The following is a 7493-nucleotide window of genomic DNA, read 5'->3' as shown; positions in this document are numbered from 1 at the left end:
GAAATCTTACAGTTAAACAGCATGAGCCTGAAACAATATGTTCAATTATGCAAATAAACACAGAGTGGCTCAAAGGGCCAGATGGTGTGAATCAGCCAAGTCTTATACACTGAAGTGGTACTCAGGCAATTTACAGGAGTCAAGAATCTTCCCCAAGATTGGTTCAGATGGCAGGCTTTGCAGAACATCTGCATTTACAGCTGTTTGCTGAGAAAGGGGTGAGAAGTCACTGCAACTATGCTGTCCAGGCACCCATGGAAGAACAAAAGAAATCATTAAAGGCACAGGAAGCACAGTTCACATAGTGGAGAGGAGAAGCCCATGTAGTGTGATTAGGTATGCAGCTACAGTGACACTTATTAACTTTAGATGAGCTAATACATCACAGATTTCTCGACTAGTGGTAGTCTATTTCAGGATGTTGAAGAAGAAAAACAATATTAAATTCTCATATTCCCTACAGTAGATTTTGTTTGGTTTTGCTTCCCTGGAATGTAAACAAACTTTTATCTCCAAATGTTTGACAGCTGACATACTGCAAAGAAAATTAATAATAGAAGGGGCAAGCAACCAGAACTTTTTAAAAATTAAAACCAACATTTCTTCTTGGACATGTGGATGCTCTTTCTTTTTCTTTGTGGAGATGCTCCCTACTATGCACTAATGCCAGCTACTACCTACTATGCACTAAAGCACCCAGTAGTTCATATGGACACCTCCTGGCTATGGGCCCCCATTTTGTCACCTGCACTGTTGGTCAGTTGGTTGGAATGATGCTCTGGTGTCTGGCAGGGTGGAAGCCCTGCCTGGCCTAGACAGCTTGAAATGGTGGTGGAGCCATTTCTGGCAGCACCAAGGTCTGACCACTGCTGTGGCCACTGCAAGGGATCTCTCCATTGCTGAAAAAAATAAATCCAGCCTTCCTTTATAACTCCTTTTCAATCTGACTTGTTTCTTTATAGCTCCTTTTCAAGTAGTAGATTTTTTTGTTTCCAGAACCACTTGGTAATTTCTTGGCTACTTTTTATTCTGTTTTGTGATTATCTTGCTCCACAGTGTAACCTGTTTGGGGCAAAAGCCCCATCACAGGGTTTTTTGTATTTCATTCACACACACTGATATTCCTTCATTAGCACTGATATTCCCTATGCCAATATAAGTTTTTCCAAGCATAGGCTACACAAGGACCCTCCCAGACTCTGACCAGGAAAAAATTTTGGGAGAGTTCACAGTCACCTGAATATAAGCTCCTAATGCAAAGCAGGTGGAAAAGGACTCAGTTAAATCTCGAATTTATAGGTAGTTACTATGGAAACATGAAGAAGCTATTTTGCTTTTGGAGTATTCCAGAAGTCTGTGTTCAGCTCTACACTGCATTCCAAATTCAAGAAAAGTGGTGGAAAGACCATTGGGTGTTCAAGTCTTAATGACAAAAATGACAATTGCATTGAAATGCATTACCTGCAGGTAGAGACATCTGGAATTGCTTAGAGAAGACTGATCTCAAAGTTTGCAGATGTGTACAGAAGAGAAAGAAAATCTAGGAAATAAGGCGTTCAGTAGCAGAGAGCTGAAGATAGACAAGTTCAGATTGGAGAAAAGGTAAATATTTCAGGTGAGTTTCACAATTCTCCCTCTTTAATCACTTTAAGTAACTGACTTCATCTTTTATAATCCAATTTAAGCATCAAAGTAAAACAATACCCTGAGAACTAAAAATACCCACACAACTTCATAACACTGTATATAAAACTGCATTTCATGTTTTTTTTTTTTAATTTGGAGCATAAAATTTGGCAGTGTACATTTATTTACATGTCTATCTATCTATCTATCTATCTATCTATCTATCTATCTATCTATCTATCTATCTATCTATCTATCTAGAGATATATTGATAAATATAAAGTTTTCCATGGTACAAATACATGCCCATAGCATATATTTGTACTTAAATCACAGAAATAAAATTATTACCTTGTGATATGCAAGTTCAGATGTTATAGTTACAGGAGATGGATGGAAAATGAAAATAAATTCTGCTGTGATAACATAATACACAAAAAATACCACTTAAAAAAAGTTAAACTTCAGTGCCTCCTTTTTCTTATTAAATGTGAAAGCTGTTGCACTCAGCAACATGTCATCCACAGACCTTAGAAAAGGAATTGTTGTTAATTAGGAATACAGCTGGTGAATAGAAGTATAATTACTTTAAGCCTCCCACAAAAAATCCCTGTAACTGAAAAAAATTAAAAGTTAAAAGAAGCTCAGAAGAAAATATAAAGAATTGATAAATAATTGGCATATGGGCAGATTCAATTAAAAAGATATTAATATTAAAGAACTGGAATGCCTAGATTAATGTCACTCAATAGACAGCAAATGGAGGCGGCACTAAATACCTGTAGGTAGCAAAAAAGTAGTGGGAGGAAGAGAAGTGCTTGCTTTTTGTTCTCAAATCAGCTCACTGAAGAACCTGGCTCCAGGCCTGGCTGCTATCAAACCTCCATACCTCTTCAAGACCAAGAAAGATTACTCACTTTTCTTTCTGAAAGACTGAAGTTTCAGAGCTGGAGATGTAGGGTTTTTTCATTTTAAATATTACTTTGATAAGCTTTCCACTTATTTTTCTCAATTACCTCTTGAAATTATCTTCATGCATTATTTTCATTTGTGGAGAATTGAGTTCTTTCTAACAGGCGATTGATGTGAACAAGGAATGCTGAGGCTCCTAAAGTGAAGAGCTGCTATAGGCAGCAGGCTGTGAAGGGGAGTAGCCATCCTTTTACTCTGTTGATTAAAGGACATGGTTCTACTGAATACAGCCAGGGGAATTCCACTTGTTCAAATCAGTAAGCGTATGTTTGCTCAGACTCTTCACCCTTTGGACATTTTCTTACTTTCACAACACAGGAGTTTAATCTTCTACTTTTCCATTCAACAAAAGGAAGACAAACTGTGAAATATTTGCCATGATGAAATCAGTCATTTCCCAGCCCACTTTGTACTCAGATAATTACAAGTCTACCTTTGCCCCTAGCATGAGCAGGAAAGAAGATTAAAAATAATTTAAAAAACCAACCAAGCAAAGAAATATATTGAAGTTTAAAATGTGGAGTTAAAAACAGCACTATTATTTAATAATGGTTGTGTTCCTCTTTTTAGTCAATATTTAGGCCACAATAAAGGTTGATGACAGATACTCAATAAGTACTCATAGAACAGAAACTGCCTGGCTAGGGAGTGACAGAAGAGCAATAAAAAGACATTGTGACTGAAGGAAACCTTAAGTTCTCTGTGCCAGCCACACCTTAAGTCAGCACATCTCAGAAGTCATAATGCCTAGAGGAGAACCTCTATGCTAGTATTTTATTTTATTTTTATTTTCTCAGGAACCTCTTTAGAATTCCATTCTTTAATGATTATGTTCTCAGGTAATTCTGATTTTAGCTCTTAAAAGTCCTTTCTGGTACATGCAATATTCTCACCAAATTTTCAGGTCGTGCAACAAAAAATTCTACAAGGTCATGAAATTATTTTAAGAACACAAGGAAGCTGGGAACACTAACAAACATTATCAACTATAAATTCCTACTTTTAAGACTTAATTTTTGTGTGCAAACCCAGAACTTGTTTCAGATCATCACTGTGTATGTTTGGTTCTTTTCTCTGAGGAGAAATTACTTTCTTTTTGTGGGCACAGGCCCACATTTTTTCACAAGTGGGTGCAAAAATAAACCAGGGATCAATTTGAAAATTTATTCTGAAATAAGGATAAAAATTTGGACGGAATGTGCAGGAAGGTGTAGAAGATGTACCTTTGGTCATGGGAGTAGAGGTAAAAACCAGAGGTCTTCTGTTCACTCTCCAAGCTTGGCAGGTAGAGTCTATCCTTCTGTGTGTCTGTCTGTCTGTCTGTCTCTCCCTCTGTAGTGGATGGTGTCTAACAGAGTGCCCAAGCTGGGATTGCCTGCTGTCAGTCAGTCCCTGGTAGTGCAGACAAAGTTCCACGTGAGTGGCTGCTCAGTTAGCCAGGTAAAAGGAAGAGATTCACAGCTACCTGCCTGGAAAGGCAATGCTTGCTTACTTTGACAAAAATCCTGCACCAAGTTAAACACACAGGAGAGAAAATGGGTGTGCCTCAAGAACAATATTGGCATTGCAAATACCAAAAGCGGATTTGGAAAGCAGCTGAAGATGAGAAAAGCTTCCCAATAACCTTCAGAGAACCATCCCTACTCCAGAGTACCTGCTCTCCTCAGGGTGATGCTTGCCACATTTATGTGTGGGATTACATGAAACCTCTGACAATGGCAAACCAGACAAATGCTGTCCACTAGACACTGTGAGTCCTATACAGAACACTTTTAGCAAAGGACTTTGATAGTGAATATAATGGGGGACTTGATAGAATTAATTTTTGTTAGACTGTATATTAGTACCAAATTTAAGTTGGGGAAATGCATTTGCTTATTGCATTAAAAGTACAGCTGGATAAAGAGGTTGTGTGGGTTATCCACTGGGTATATCAGAATATACAAATGTATTGAAAACATTGGAGTAATCTAGTTTTCAAGATGGATTTCTAATCAAATAAAATTTCTTCAGTTGGAAAAAGTCGCTCCTTTGAATTTCACATCAATCTCTATTTTTAATGTGTGTTTTTTTCCACCTTGTCTGTCCTTCATGTCTTGATTACAACGCACTTCTCTAGACTTTGCCAAAATGAACTGTTAATCAGTTTCTTTCTCTCTTTTATTTTTTGGCATGCATCCCTTCAGGTCAAAGATTAAACTTACTGAAATCTTATTGAGGTATGAGTTGTTGGAAGAATCAGTTTTTCCATGCATCAAGGACTTTAAAATCTGACACAGGTGTGAGTCAGTATAATTGTACAAATGTAAACTGCATGCCATTCTATTTTAATTGTTAAAAGAAAATTAATGTAAAAAGATTAGATTTAATATAACATTTTGGTGACTATGACACAAATTATCATAAGTAGGGATGGTGGATTCTAATATGAAAATGAAGGGGAAACATCAGAGAAGAGTGATATCTCTTTAGGTGCTGCCTGTTAAAGAGAAAATAATAATGTGTTAAATAGGATTTCTGAAAATCAGATTATGAGGCTTTTGAGTTAGGCAGTTTTCCAGAGGTGCAAAAAATAATGTCCCTCTTTATATCAAAGTAATCAGCTTTTGCACTTAGAGAGAGTCCATTTACTGGCTCTTGTAGGAAGGAGTTGTTTTGCTGCTCAACTCAGCTAATTACTTTAAACTTAAAGGAGTAGATTAGCATAAAATAATCATTCTAACGCCTACTAGTTTGCTTGAGCTTTGGTAGACATGCAAACTATCCACTAATAGGGAGTAAAATATATCATCATACAACTTAAAGTTCTTGTTGACACCTCTGAAATAATAAAACAATGTAAAACTGTTTGAGGTCCTGGTGAAACTTGTATATAATTTCAAATAGATAGCTAAGAACTGAAGATGATAATCTTTCCTAGCCAAGGGTTAGATACAATAAGGTACCAGCATCTCTGCAGACTGGCATGGCAATGCCACTGAGCAGAATCCTGATCCCTCAATTAAGTGTTCAGGACACTTTACATTCAGGAGAGGTTGATTCTGGGAAATGGTGATCCACAAATCTCATACACTGAGAGAGAAGCCTCTGAAAGTAAAGCACTGGGAAATGCCAGCTGTGGCTGAAATCTCACCTTCCACAATGGAGGCTAAACTAAAGGAAAATGCCCATGGGGATCCTAAGCTTTGCTTTCCCAAATTTTCATTCTTTGCTCTTCAAGGCTGTCTCAACCAGAAACAGGGGTAGAAAGCAATTGACTGAAAGGGATTTTTTTCTTGTTTCCTTTCAGGTATTTGCAAGTTAGCATACAGACTGAGGCTCTAAACCCAAGGCAGAAAAATTACACTTTCCGTCCACCTGGCTTAGATTCCATCTTGGAGAGAATCAACATTTTGCTGAAGAAGGCCTATAGCAACTAGACCTAACTTGAATGTCAATGTTATTTTGAGCTGGAAATCCAACTAGATGACTTCTGCAGGTCCTTTTCAACCTAAATTACCGTTTGATTCTCTGACCCTGGAAAGAAGAGCACATAGAATATCCCTCAAGGTGAGGATCTGTGTAGAAGCTCTGGAATAGTTTATTTCAATTCTACTCAAAAGTGAGTCAAGTTAATGTTCTAGGTCAATCATTTAAACAGCAAAAAAAAAAAAAAAAAAAAGGTTTCAGAGGTAGTCTAGGGCTTCTCAAAAGGGTAGGGGATGCCATCTGAGCCATCTGAGGAATGGCAAGCTCTCTGTACCCAGGAAACATATTAGCAATTGGAGTCTGTAGATTTGGGGATGAAGTGAAGGTAATGACTTTGCTCTTGGAAGGAGCTTCTCTCACTTCTCCCAGAGCTGCTGCCAGGGTACAATGCCAACTGCTCCCTCAGCTGTGGTAACAGCTTGGTTTTCCAGGACCCCAAATATCAACTATTTGCTGTGCATAGTTTGTACAGACATAACCTCCACCTTTGCTCAGAGCTGGCCTCATTAAAATTAAGTCCACCAATAAAATCAGCTTAAGATCTCTTTTCCTTTATTGACCATAGGTCAAGATAAAGAAAGTGTGTAAATTCATTCATCAATACACAGAGGATGCCTATAAGACCAGAATGGGAGTTCTCCTACAAAGGAAGTTGAATCCAGGAAGTAGAGAAGTACATGCTCATTTTACTCTGTTCTAATACAATTCAATCCAAACTCTTTGAGAACATAACAAAGCAAAACTTCTCCTCCAGGGTGGGTTGTGTTGACACCTTCCCTCTGGGTAGTCTAAGCTTGCTCTCCTTGTCTGAGAATAAATTCTGTGAGAGCTGCAACATTACTTTTTTTAGGTCTCAGCCCAATACCTTTGACTGCAGTCTCAGCCCTAAGCTGTCTCACCTTGATCTTCTAGAGTGGGGAATCAAATCCATTTTTTTCAGTTCAAATAAAAAAACGTTTCAGTGCTGAGAGCAAGCAATAGGATGGCTATTGTGTCCATGAGCTCTACTCCCAATGCAGAGCCTGCTCTGAGTGTACTTGCTGTACATTGTTCTGTTTTTTGTCTCATGTGGATACAAATACTCATGCAGAATTTGCAAAACCCTGAATTTACACCTCCAGCATAAAATACTGTGCTCTCTAAAGTGCAGGCTCTAGTCCCTCAAATCATCCTTTAGAAAGGGATGCTGAAAACCACCTCAAGTCTCAAAATAGGCATGGTCAAGCCACAAAAGGGTTCTGTGGTTAAGAGCCCTTTTAGAACTTATCCAAAACCCAGACTGCAAATGTCAAGGGGAATGTAACATATAATTATTCCAGAAGGACAATAACAATGATGGCATAAAAGCTCTAAATACTCGCAGTGTCTTTCTTATTTATATATCTGCCATGGTCACCTACTCTTTCAAGATGAATTCAACTCTGAAG

General features: G+C 37.9%; 1 long non-coding RNA gene across 1 annotated transcript; it reads left to right on the top strand.

Moving 5' to 3' along the window:
• The first annotated feature begins 4046 nt into the window (after positions 1 to 4046).
• LOC134418070 (uncharacterized) lies at positions 4047 to 6136 on the top strand. Its single transcript, XR_010027676.1, has 3 exons — positions 4047 to 4348; positions 4785 to 4877; positions 5888 to 6136. It is a non-coding gene; the product is annotated as an uncharacterized LOC134418070 (long non-coding RNA).
• Positions 6137 to 7493: the final 1357 nt, after the last annotated feature.

The sequence above is a fragment of the Melospiza melodia genome, chromosome 4 (assembly GCF_035770615.1).
Source record: "Melospiza melodia melodia isolate bMelMel2 chromosome 4, bMelMel2.pri, whole genome shotgun sequence".
NCBI lineage: Eukaryota > Metazoa > Chordata > Aves > Passeriformes > Passerellidae > Melospiza > Melospiza melodia.
This window is presented reverse-complemented; position numbering and strand designations above follow the sequence as displayed.